A 13,590-nucleotide genomic window follows, 5' to 3' on the forward strand; every position below is an offset into this window, starting at 1 on the left:
TGTGTCATGAGGGAACAAAATCAAGGAAGGATGGTTCATTTTGTAATTAGCGAAGACTCCCCTGATGGCTGTAAGACACAATGAGCTTGAAGTCTCAGCAGGGTAAGGGTGACATGATAGTTTTGATTTTGATTTCTGATATTGCATCCTTGAGGATTTGGGACAAGGTGCAGTTTTAGGGAAAGAACAAAGACACTGTTGTCACCTCTTGTCTTCAGTTATTGTGTTCAATTAGGACATTCCTGAAGGGTAGTATTTTAAAAAGGCAAGGTTGTGAGTCGTTGCTGTCGTGCCTGTATTGAAATGTACCCCCTGGCTGCGGCACACTTGGTCTGATATGGAGCCAGTGATTTCAAAAAGAAAAACAATGGCTCTGTATCAAACGGCCCTGTTATGCTGGCTTGACACAAAGTGGTGTCTAATCTTCTGTCTCTTCTGAATCTGGATGGAAAACAAGCCTCACATTAAGAGTGGGTGTGGATAACTGACCAACCTGTCCCAGTGTGACCGAGAACAAACACACAACGTTTCAAATGTTAGACTGAATGTTTGACCACCAGTCCTCGCCAGGAGAACATCAAATTTAGTCTCAGAAGGGACGAAGCATACGCTCATTAACGTTCAGGAGATTTATGAGATTTTTACTTCACTCTCAAATTTTAATGTGCCTGGGAGACAAATCTAACACCACATTCACATTAAGGTTTGTAAAGCAAATCCACACAGCATCAGATGGGTGGGAAACACTTTTCTGCTGCAACACCACTTTGTGATCTAACCATAGACTGTATCAATAATGGACGTAGTGTCCGTGACGTCACCCATCTGTTCCTGAGCGCTGTTATGAAGCCAATCGCCGGCGGGAGCCATAATGGTAATGCTGAACTCAACCAGTGTGCAGGACTCTGTTAAGGACATTTTACAAAACTGTGGTAGTGTATGCACTCTTCTATGCAGTGGTCTGCTGGGGAGCAGGGAGCACAGACAGGGACAGGAAAAAGACTAAACAGACTTGTCAGGAGGGCCAGTTCTACCCTGGGCTGTTCTCTGGACTCCATAGAGGAGGTGGGTGAGACCCCCTGCATGAGACTGTGGGGTCCCTGAGCAGCTCCTTCAGCAGCAGACTGAGACTCCCACCCTGCAGGATGGAGTGCTACCGCAGGTCCTTCATCCCATCTGCAATCAGACTGTTTAACACCAGCACTGCTGTGTCCCGTGAATCATCTGTTCTCATCTTTCATTGCACTACATGACAGTTACTATGTGACTTGGCATATTCACAAATAACTATTGTATCCATCTGAATCACACTGTGCTTCATACTGTGTATGTTTTTTAATATTTTAATAACCTGGTGCAGTTTTATCCATGTAATAACTTACCTATCTATTTATTAGATAGAAGTGTACATAGTGTGTATACATCTGTTATACTTGCCATATTTTACTCTATTTTATTTTATTCTATTCTATTTGACCTTTAACATTGCTATTATTATTGTTATTATATTTTTTAACTATGTTAGTACATTGTTGTTTTCCACCAAGCCTTTTTTTGAACCAGGCTGTAAACAGGACTGTTTGTTATTGCTGCAAAGATCGTCTTTTTTGAATGGGTGTGTATGTGGTTTCCTGTGTTTTTGCAGCCAGCCTCTAGTGGACGCTTGATGAACTGCAGTTTATAACACTTTTGCATGGACTTCATATTTTGAGACCAGAGGTTGCTGCTTGGATCTAACCTGCTTTAACCTCATGACCAAGCGGCAACCTCTGGTCTAAAAATATGAGTCCAATGCAGAAGTGCTAAAAACTGCAGTTCATCAAGCGTCCACTAGAGGCTGGCTGCAAAAACACAGGAAACCACATACACACCCATTCAAAGAAGACGATCTTTACAGCAGAAATAAACATGTTCACAGCCTGGTACAAAAGACGCGTGTAGTCTGGATAGCTAATCTCTCCATTGGCACACACTGTGCGGGGCAATTTCAAAGATATTGAGGTTATGAGTCTTCCAATGAGAGGCACAGCTGACTTGACTGACAGGCGGGAACACTGTAGCTGTTGGGACAGCGGCAATATGGCTCTCGCTGACGATTGGCCTCAAAACAGCGCTTCAGAAACAGATGGGCAACGTCACGGATACTAAGTCCATATTCTATACAGTCTATGCTCATGACACACAAATCCACCTTATTTAAACTAAGCAGTAAATCACAAAAGAGGAAACTCACTGTTAAATGCAGCGGGGTGTGAGGAGAGACGTGTGTTATCATCAGATCAGTCCCACACCTTGAAGAAGAAGCGCCATCTCTTACACCGCAGTGTCTATTTGACATCCCAATCAGCCTCCTGAGATCCCCCTCCTGTCCTTCCTGTTGTGATGAAACGGGTAAACAATGAAGTTATAGGGACATTTTGGGGGGCAGAGCTTTTTGGCATTTTCTTGAAATGTTCAAGGCACATGTATGTGTGAAATTTATGTTTTACTGTTGGGAAGTGAATTTTATTAAAGACAAGAAAAAGAACCACACTTCCATTTTTTTTTTTTTACAACTGTGTGTGGAATTCTGAAAACACAGCAGATCACTTCTTTTCTGAAACTGCAGCAACACTAAATGTCAGCAAACTTATTAAAAAAATAATTCTGCAACAAAAGAACTCAAAAAGAACACTTTGAAAAAGGCCTTGGTGCATTTTTTTTTGGTTGCTCTTCACAAAACACACTCCAAACAGTAATACAGGGAGAAATCAGGGGAGCATATTAAGTGACTAATGGTGTTTTGCTCTTTTTTAATTGACTGTAGCGTTGGCCAAGTTGTCTCTGAGCTGTTGCCATCCAATTCATCGGCCAGGGAGGAGCCGGTGTTGGGGAAGAAAAAAAGAAAAGAAAAAAAAAAGTGTTGCCCACTGCTTAAATCACACCAGATGGCTCAAGAAGCGACACAAGAAGTAGGTAATCTGGATTTATGACCTTGCACATATGCTGAGCGCAGGGGCATCTGTTGTGATGAAAATGGCAGCATTTTTAATGAAAGCAGGAACTTTGCGCCAGCATGTCACGGAGAGGGGGGCTGTAAAATTACTGCACATTACACCAAGGTTACCCCTGAACGGCCCCTGTGTTTGGCCTTGCAATTATAGAGCAGCGTTGAATCACACTCGGAAGGATTCACACTCAACATGCTGCTTCCTTCCAAGCACTTGTGAGGCAAAGAAAACATGTAAGCAATGATCAGAAAACATCATCAGCTCTGAAATGCTCTTTGTTTGCATGGTGTTGCATGCTTTACAGCTGCAAGTCGTACCTTGGTGTTACTAAGGCTTTTTGCACTGAAGTTGCTTTTTTTTATCTGGACGGGAATAAACAACTGTCAAGTGCTATTAAGGAAGAGCGGAAGGAATCGTAAAGGAACAAATAAATCTGTACGATGTGTTCTGCTGAAGCTGCAGGAACAAATATCATTCCCTATAAAGAAAGAAAAAGTAACTTTGTTGTTTTCTGTACTGTGACTTTTCCTGCAGTTGTCAAACCTGCCTTTTGCATGCATTTATGTTCTGTCCTTTTTCTGAAGAGTGACTACACTCAGCTCCAGATCACAAGACAGACAGCAAGCCAGCCTCGTAAACAAAATCCAGCTGTTTCAGCAGCATCCTCTTAAGTTGCACAAATGCTGCTCCTGCCAGAGGAGTGAGTTGAACTGAGTAATTTTCTCCATCGCCCAAGCATTGCTCATGTTTCTTTTCTCTCCACAGAGCTGCAATTTGGCATGACAGCCATAGCATGTAATCCTTGCACGGAGATGACGACGGAGTATAAGTCATGTCACGTTTGCTCAGAAATAGAAAATGAATCAGAGACTCTCTGATAGGAGGTTTGCATGAAGGGAAACAACCTGTTCCACAAGGAAGTGACAGCTATGCTGGATTTTCATGTACACAATTGATTATGTGGATGTTGCTCTTGTAAGAATTTCTTCAGCTGAAGAGGGAGAGCATCACATCAGTACATAAAGCCTCCGGTCATGGAGGACTATGAGCTCTGATTTTGACGTTTGAATTGTGCTTAAGCTTAAAGACTAATTGGCTGATAATAGACTCCAACACAAACAGAGTCTGCTGTTTTCCTGCCCCCTCATCAAGGGAAGTGGCAAATGCAAACAACATCATGCATTTGATCTGCGATTGTTGGAATCTGAAAGGGGGCGCCTAAACCAGAACAAAGCCAAATGCTCATTAGTGATCTGAGCTGTCAACCTCAACAAAGCCATTTCCCACATTAAGTCTTTTCCGGCCCTGCTAGGTAAATGGAATACGATTTTTTTAATCCATATTCACACTATTCAATATGGAGCCTTTCCTATAGATCCTCTGCAAAATAAATTCCCCCTTTGTGAACTCCTGTGCAGTATCAAATATTGGCACAAGGGAAAGTAATTCCTCCTCAAACTGGTATATCTCACAGCTGACACAAGAGGCGATAAATGAATAAAAAGGGATGTTGAAAATAGATGATTTTCTCCACAAAGGTAAGAGTCACACTCTGCAGTAACTCTGCCACCTTTCCAATTTCCAGCAATGGCCATTTTTCTATTCATAGTTTCACATAATATGAAGTAAAATATGATGCTGTAAGTGCCTCCAAAGCATTACTTCTGTATGCTCTCCCAAGTCTCACTGGTTTGATGTGGGGGTGAAGTGAGTTGATGTGGTCTAAGGAAGCCGAAAGTCCAAGATGGTTGGCGGTCAGGGTAAAGGATAATGGGTAGTCAGGAGAAGTTTGTTAGTTCTGTTTGAAATCCACCACCACTCCCACTGAACGAGCCCTTATCCAGTGCTTTTGCATCACTAAGTAACATAGTGCACCAAATGGCCCTTAATGGTCACATCAACAGACTCAGGCTCTGTTTATTGAAGCTCAAGGTATGTATATACAATGCTGATACCACCTACACTTAATGGTCCCCACTAGAAGGCCAGGGAAAGGTGGGCAGCAAGAGTTAACACATCAATGGTGTTATACAGTAAGCACCTGTCTTCCTCAGCGTTATTTCAAGTTTCAAGTTTGGCCCATGGCACCTTGCGGAGGCTCAGCTTATAGCTCTGGCATCCCAGAACCAATGCCTTCCATGCTAGCTCTCAACACCCATCAAACCCAGGAGAGGACAATAAGGGAAAGCAGGTAAAGGGGCACCACCCCACCACTCTCCATAAGTAGAGTAGCAGACCACTCCTGAGACATGCAGCATCTCAGTAAATATTGGTGCATCATGCAGGAGTGAGTCTGACAGCCAAATTCCACCATCTCCGATCCGTCATGGCACCATATCTGATAGGTTTCTATTCTAGTCAATGCTAGGTCTCTGATCCGGTACGCCGGAGCCCTCTGGATCAGATATGCAAGACTACAATTCTTGCTAGATGCCAGAGAACGACACATCAATCTCAACAGAGCAGATGGAGCGGGACAGGAAGTCAGGCACCAAAACAAAATGAAAACATCTGGTTAATTTTCAGAATAAAACACTATTTGTTATCACCAGATCATATTTCACTTAACTACAACAACGAACCGTCATGATGAACGGAGCCAGGCCTGGAGTCAACAGGTCAGAGGTTATCAGAGGACCATAAAGACAACATGGATGAGGAGAGGAGGAGGAGAATCCTTGATTCAGTAATTGCTGCGGGAAAACCTCGGTCACGACTCCAGCTGTCCAGCAGTCCTGCTCCGTGCTACGTTCTGAAAATGCAACAGATCGGAGACAGACTGGACACAGATCTGGTGGAAGTCCCGTGTGAGGGAAAAAAGTCTGAGGCTACAGAGAGCTACAACAAAATGCAGAAAGATAACTTGGTGAAGTCAATGAAAACAAAGTCGTTTGAGAGGACCTGGTGGACCAAAAAGGCTTGGCTAATTAGTGATGCTAATGCTTGTTGTTGTACCCATGCCCAGGTAAAGGCTACCCAACACATTTTTATGTACACTGAGGAGCCAGCAGCCCTAACATAGTGTAGGTTTTTGTTGCACAGTTGAAGTTTTGATTACCACCGTATTGTTACAGCCTTGAAGAACTGTGACCGCGCACTTCAGGAACCTCCGGGATTTACAACACCTCAGGATTATTGGTTACATTTCCCTTCAGCAACAAGGTGCACCTCACACTGTGTAAATTAAAGAAGCCTGGTTCAGACAAACTGACAACACCTTCACCCTGAAAAGTGATCTACTGATGGCAGGTCGTGAATCTGGACAGATGAGTACCATTGGCTCTATCAATTTCCCACTCAGCCTTCCTCCAGTCAGACTTGCTTTATGTGTAGCTATGGGAACAACACACTTGGAGAGTGTTTGTTTTCCTGACAGGAAAAGAACCCCATTGTCATCCCGGTACACTGTAAAGACTCAAACATAAAGCTTTAGGATGCAGCTATCCATCGTCTGATTTGCAGAGCTTGAGAATTACATTTAGAAGCTTAAAATGTTCAAATGAAGGACAGTGTTTTGGCATGTTATTTTCCCAAAGGCTGGTTTCTTTGGATGTGGAATTGTTTCTCTCTGATATGAACATGAGCAAGACTAAGAGCAGATTGTTAGCCTCATCCTCCATCCATGTTGTTAGGACACATGCCCACTTCTCATGTCCTGAGCTGTCACGGTGAATCCTTCACTCCTCTCCCCCTTGCTTTGAAGTGCAATTACCGTTGATGAAGATCCAATGCAAGCTGTGTAACTGACAATCAAACCGGGGCAAAGTCAATTTGATTTAATTGGTAAAGAATTAACTGTGGAACCTGCATCTCATGGCAACGCCGGCTCTAATTGTGGCATTTCTTCCCTCTCAGTAGCACTTAAATTGATCGTGGAACAGTCCCCTGTCACAAGCATTCTGGGTAATCCCTGTTCTTGTCCATGCCATGGCTCCACATGCTGAATACAGAGGTAATGACACCTCTCTCCTGATATTTGCATGACAACAGCACTGCTGTTTGGCATATGCTTGGAATTTGCAGTAAAAAAGGGCAAGCAAGCTGGGAAATGCAAGTGACCTGATGCTCCCACTGTGTTGGTTAGCAGACGGCTAAATTAGACCTAAATGCAACTCGATGTAGCCTCCCCGAAGAGCCTGACTATGTATTGACAATTGACTAATCAAATTAGAGGATGGATTACAAGCTGAGCATCTGGTCTTTGTAATAAAGCTTATTATTAAGCTCCACTGAGCAGGGACTGGCAGACTGTTCATGCACCTGCATTACTTCTGTTATATATCACTAAAAATGCACATGTGCTTGTTGCTTATGATGCAAAACATGAAAAATTCTGCACATGCCACGTGCTTCCCTTCCTTTCCGTAACTCTTTTATCTAATTTACTTTGGCTTATTCATCTGAAGCAGAAAAGAAGAGAATATTTCATTCTTCTCCTCACATTGCTGCAGATGGGACACTTCAATCTTGCAGCTGTTGGGACGGCTGCCCCCTCCCAGAGCTTATCACCACTGATGTATGAACTTCAGCAGAAGTTAATGAAAGTGATTTTTTTCCCCCTTCTCCATACTGTGCAGCATATAGCTCTTGAACATTATGTTCAAGAGCATCATTTTCTACATGCGAGCATGACTGCATCTTCCACAGGAGAAAAACCACTCTCCATCAAAGACAGACTGTGCTGTTCTTCAAAACAGCAGCTAACCTCTTTGTCCCTATGCTGTCTGAGAGAGTCGAGTACACCAGAAAAAATATACGTGTTCCTCATTTAACCCTTCAAAAACTGACCGCTGAGTTAGGGTTAGGGTTAGGGTTATGATTAGGGTTAGGGTTATGATTAGGGTTAGGGTTATGATTAGGGTTAGGGTTAGGATAAGGGTTAGGGTTATGATTAGGGTTAGGGTTAGGGTTAGGGTTAGGATTAGGGTTAGGGTTAGGGTTAGGATTAGGGTTAGGGTTAGGGTTATGATTAGGGTTAGGGTTAGGGTTAGGATTAGGGTTAGGGTTAGGGTTATGATTAGGGTTAGGGTTAGGGTTAGGGTTATGATTAGGGTTAGGGTTAGGGTTATGATTAGGGTTAGGGTTAGGATTAGGGTTAGGGTTATGATTAGGGTTAGGGTTAGGGTTAGGATTAGGGTTAGGGTTAGGATAAGGGTTAGGGTTATGATTAGGGTTAGGATTAGGGTTAGGGTTAGGATTAGGGTTAGGGTTAGGATTAGGGTTGTGATTAGGGTTATGATTAGGGATAGGGTTAGGGTTAGGGTAATGATTATGGTTAGGGTTAGGATTAGGGTTATGATTAGGGTTAGGGTTAGGATTAGGGTTAGGGTTAGGATTAGGGTTAGGGTTATGATTAGGGTTAGGATTAGGGTTAGGGTTATGATTAGGGTTAGGATTAGGGTTAGGATTAGGGTTATGATTAGGGTTAGGGTTAGGGCTAGGGTTAGGGTTAGGATTAGGGTTAGGATTAGGGTTAGGATTAGGGTTAGGATTAGGGTTAGGATTAGGGTTAGGATTAGGGTTAGGATTAGGGTTAGGGTTAGGGTTATGATTAGGGTTAGGATTAGGGTTAGGATTAGGGTTATGATTAGGGTTAGGATTAGGGTTAGGATTAGGATTAGGATTAGGGTTATGATTAGGGTTAGGATTAGGGTTAGGATTAGGGTTATGATTAGGGTTATGATTAGGGTTAGGATTAGGATTAGGATTAGGGTTAGGGTTAGGGTTAGAACCAGAACTAAATTTAAGCAAACAGAACCAGAACCAAACTCAAGCAAACAGAACCGGTACCAAACTCAAGCAAACCCAACCTGAACAGAACCAGACCCGAACCAGAACCGTACCAGAACTGAACCAGAACAGAACAGAACCAGTACCATACCAGAACCGAACCAGAACCAAGCTCAAGCAAACAGATCCAGAACCAAACTCAAGCAAACAGAACCAGAACCAAACTCAAGCAAACAGAACCAGAACCAGAACCAAACTCAAGCAAACATAACCGGAACCAAACTCAAAAGAACCGAACCAGAACCGAACCAGAACCGAACCAGTACCATACCAGAACCGAACCAGAACCGAACCAGAAACGTACCAGAACCGAACCAGAACCGAACCAGAACCGAACCAGAACCGAACCAGTACCGCACCAGAACCGAACCAGAACCGAACCAGAACCGTACCAGAACTGAACCAGAACCGAACCAGAACCGTACCAGAACCGAACCAGAACCGAACCAGAACCGAACCAGAACCAAACTCAGGCTAACAGATCCAGAACAAAACTCAAGCAAACAAAACCAGAACCAAACTCAAACAAACAGAACCAGAACCAAACTCAAGCAAACAGAATCAGAACCAACTCATTCAAACAGAACCAGAACCAAACTCAAGCAAACAGAACCAGAACCAACTCACGCAAACAGAACCAGAACCAAACTCTAGCAAACAGAACCAGAACCAAACTCAATCAAACAGAACCAGAACCAAACTCAAGTAAACAGAAACAGAACCAAACTGGAGCAAACATTAATAATGTCCTCAGGTTGGCATTGAGAAAAATCAGATGCCTCAGCTTGGATGGTCTGATCCGATTTCTCCTCTCAGTAAGTATTTCCCCGTCTTCAAGAAGACTCTCTCAGAAGGAACAGCTGAAGCCAGGATACACAGCCTCCCCTCCATCACCTGTATCCTATATCCTCACATGTGATTGGCCGCATGGCCGCCATGCTGACCAATCAAAACAAAGTTCTGCTGTGAGCAGAGCTGGGGCTGAGCACTGAGAGAGCTAAGCAGCGAAAGGAAAAAACTGGGAGCCGGCTCTCTCTCTCAATGCGAGCCAACTCTTCTGATTCACTATAAAGCATCGGCTCTCAGAGCCGCAGCTTTTGATCATGACACATCACTAATGTGCTTAGTCTGTGTTACAGTTATGAGGGGGCCATGGACAGTTTTCTCACCTGTAAGGGGTCCCTGGCTCCAAAAAGTTTGAGAACCCCTGCTCTAGCTAGTAGGAGTGCAAACTCCCGATAGTGAAAACAAACGGAACAAAAAGAGCGACACAGCTGCACAGAAACTGCACGTTGTAGACATCGCTGATCATAATAGACATCGCCATGCAGGAAGACAGTTTACATTTTTTTAAATTTCTGAGAGATCTTCAAATACAGAGTCTTTACACCGGTGCGATTTTTTCAGAGTTTATGGTAACTCAAATAAAAAAAACATGACATTTGCTTTGTTTTATAAATCGACCACTAAGCAGGATGAATATCATGATTAAGCAGGTATATTTTGAGTTGAGTTGAGAAACATTTGTGGCCATTTTTGTCATTCAGTTCTATTTAGGTCATTAATGCACTGATCCTCTGATCATTATTATTATTTAATTATTTCAGTAAGGCAGCTTCCAGATTCCTTTGCAGGCTCTTTTGTTTTATTTCTTAGCTCATTTTATATTATTTGAGAAAAGAGAAAGCTGAGATGTTGCCCATCATTGTTACTTGGTTGCACTAATAAAGTGAAGTGCTGCACATCTGTTGTTGCATTATTCTATTATCAATTTGCCATAATTTTTAAGTATGTAAGAGATGATTTCATGGATAGCCATAGACTACATGTCTTTCAATGTAGACTTCTACTGAGAGGAACATATTAGACTATTTAGGAACTAAATTAGGAACTAAATTTAGACTGTCATATCAGCTTGATCATCAATGAAAGTGTCCTGGAAATGTCCTGGAAAATGATCCCTGGAAAAGAGTGGGAACCCTGGTTGTTCTGTATTTCAATTGTGTGTGTTATTTAGCAAGATCTGGTGTACACATAGGTCTGATTTTTCTACAACTAAGTCAAATGCTAATGATTTATTAATTTCCAAAAAGGTTGTCATGATTCTTGGGCTATGGAGCCACTGGATACTCCAGTGTACAAACATGTTCAGTAAGCTGGCACGCTCATTTCTTTTGCATGGTTCAAAGGGTTAGGAAGGAATTCAAAATATCTAACTACAAAGACATCTTCTAAAAAAGATGAACAGTGGTAATAAGGCTCTGTTAGTGCAGAAACTGTGGTGTTTACATTACAAGCACTAATTTGCTGATGGAGTTTAATTGGCTGTAGTAAGCAGGCACTTCTAAATCTTCAGTGTACAGTAAATATTACGCTACTCTTGATTGTTGGCATTAACACAAATCTTCCAGAGGTTGCAAAGTAACATTGCTAATTACCTCCAAACGAAATAAAGATTTGGAGTAATTACATTTTTACCGCTCTGTTCTCTTATTTAGCATCAGCAGTGCACACTGACAGTCATAAGGGGACTTACAGCTGGGATTACCAAAGTAAATCAGAAAGCTTCTTAGCCCCAGGACCTACGACAGAGCTAGCACTCTGAAAATTAGTGTTTGCTTGTATGTGTGTGTGTGTGTGTGTGTGTGTGTGTGTGTGAGGGAGAGAGAAGGGGTTCTGGGGATTGTTTTGTGCTGCAGAGATGCATGCTATGAACCCAGTAGGGCGGCTCTGAAATGTGAGCAGTTGTGCTGTGGGATTGTTCTATTAATTCATCTCCTACTGATAGATGTCATCTCAAGCCACAACACAGACGCCACCAGCTGCTGTGTTTACAGTTTGTTCAATCAAGAGGTCTCCTCTTGGTTCGCGCCGCACAAAAAAAAAGGGTCTCAGTCTCCCGCCCTGCTAATGGCTTTAATGTGAGTCCGTCTCAAGTGTTGTCTTGCTTCTTATTTTGCTTTTAAGAGTCTGCAGGGTCTCCTGCTTCAACAGTTACAGAAGGCTCCAAATAAGAGGCTTTATGAAACACAGAAAAGGACGGTTTAGGCTTTTGTAGACTTCAAAATAAACCTTTGAACTCCAGTCTGATTTCTCTTAGTTTTGCTCTGTTTGGAGGCTTATATCACAGCCACTTTATTTCTCAGTCTAGTGAATCTTCTGTTGTTTTCTAAGGGGTATGTAAAGCGTCTCAAATCCTTGACAAAAATAGATATTTGTATGATAGAAGGATGTATAGAATGCAAGATATACAGTGTATGCAGAAAATGCGACTCTGCTAACATTCAAGGTCTGATGCTTTGGTTAAATTGTGTTCCCAGTAATATAAACAGAGGTTGTAATAGAGTTAGCTGTTGTATTCACGGCAGGTATTTCTTTCTTTTTTTAAGTTAAGTTTTTGGCCATTTTTGCCTTTAATGACAGGACAGCTGAAGAGAGACAGGAAGTGTGGGGAGTAGAGAGTAGGGGAAGACATGGTCGACCAGCCTCTATATGTTGGGCGCTTAGACCGCTAGGCCACCAGCGCCCCGTCAGCAGCTATTTCTGACAAAGGTTGTTGAAGGGCTGCAACCAAGGATTATCTTCATGAACAATCTGTCTTGTAGTCCATTATAGGTCCAAACCCTTGGAAAAAAGCTCATTATAACTTCTCAGAGGCCAAAATCACTAAAGCGGGGTGCAGGCTACAAGATAGCCGTGCTGTTTTTGACCCTGATTCCAACAAAAGTCAGCAAAAGCCCAATTTGTTGGTGGTTCTTAGGATTTTCTTGCCAGATTTGTAATGTAACGTATGCTAAGCCTTACTTCCCTTGATCTGCGCTGAAGAAGATCATGGCCACCCTGATGTGAAATCTTGAATATGAAACATGTTGAATATTTACAATCAAATATCCTGTTGTGTGGACAGCCGTGCATGCTCTCAGTGTGTGATTGTCAACCAATGACCAATCAGGTAGCAAGCTAACTAAGTAAAGAAGTATAACAAACGCAGCCATGCTAAAATAGCAAAAGCACAACGTTAGATGATTCAAGAAACCAACTGAAGAGGACCAACTTGTTGATTTGTGGCGACAACACAACGTGTCTGTATAACACTCCACAAGTGAACTGACATGGAGAGGAGTTGAATGGAAACTTATTCTGCAGTGGATGAACCAAATAGCTAAGGCGGCTAGCATCATTAAGTACATCCCATCATCCACCATGTTGGATGTTTATTTTGTGAGATTCCCAATTTTAAGTGGACTTGGTGAATGGGACCTGTTAGTTTAAGGACTGTGTTGGTCACAATTTAAGAATAAAACTGTAAAACCATTAAGTCAGTATTCATCATGTGCAGGTTTCTCACATTGTCAACAGCTCTTAGAATGATTAGATCTGCTAAGATGTTGACAATCTTTTAGCTTTCTTCCAATCCAATCTACTCTATTTATATAGCACATTTAAAAAAAACAATCAAGTTTAGCAAAGTGCTGCACAGTGAGGTAAAATAAGTTGAAACACACAGAACATAAAACGCTGTCAGAAAAAAATAAAAAGGATAAAATAAATGAATAAATAAATAATACAGAAATAAATATAAATAATAAAACACAAAAAACACTTTTAAAAAATAGTTAAAAACACAGAAAAGTAAAATAAAAATGAATAAAATAAAAACACTGTAAGAGCAAATAAAAATCAAATAAAAGAACAGACAGAGAACACAGAACTCTCATGCTGTGTTAAAAGTCAAGGAATAAAAATATGTTTTAAGGCGGGATTTGAAAGTTGTTAATGTTGGGGACAATCTAACATGAAGGGGCAGCTT

General features: G+C 42.0%; 1 protein-coding gene across 2 annotated transcripts in view; it reads right to left on the reverse strand.

Annotated features, from left to right (window-relative positions):
• LOC117829046 (cadherin-18) overlaps nucleotides 1–13,590 on the reverse strand; it is a 319,558-nt gene that overhangs the window by 207,385 nt on the left and 98,583 nt on the right. For both annotated transcript variants that reach the window (XM_034706566.1, XM_034706568.1), the window contains exon 3: nucleotides 2,234–2,374. The gene's annotated coding sequence lies outside the window, so the exon portion shown is untranslated. The remainder of the gene's footprint in view (nucleotides 1–2,233; nucleotides 2,375–13,590) is intronic.

This window comes from Notolabrus celidotus, chromosome 17 (genome assembly GCF_009762535.1).
Source record: "Notolabrus celidotus isolate fNotCel1 chromosome 17, fNotCel1.pri, whole genome shotgun sequence".
Classification (NCBI taxonomy): Eukaryota; Metazoa; Chordata; class Actinopteri; order Labriformes; family Labridae; genus Notolabrus; species Notolabrus celidotus.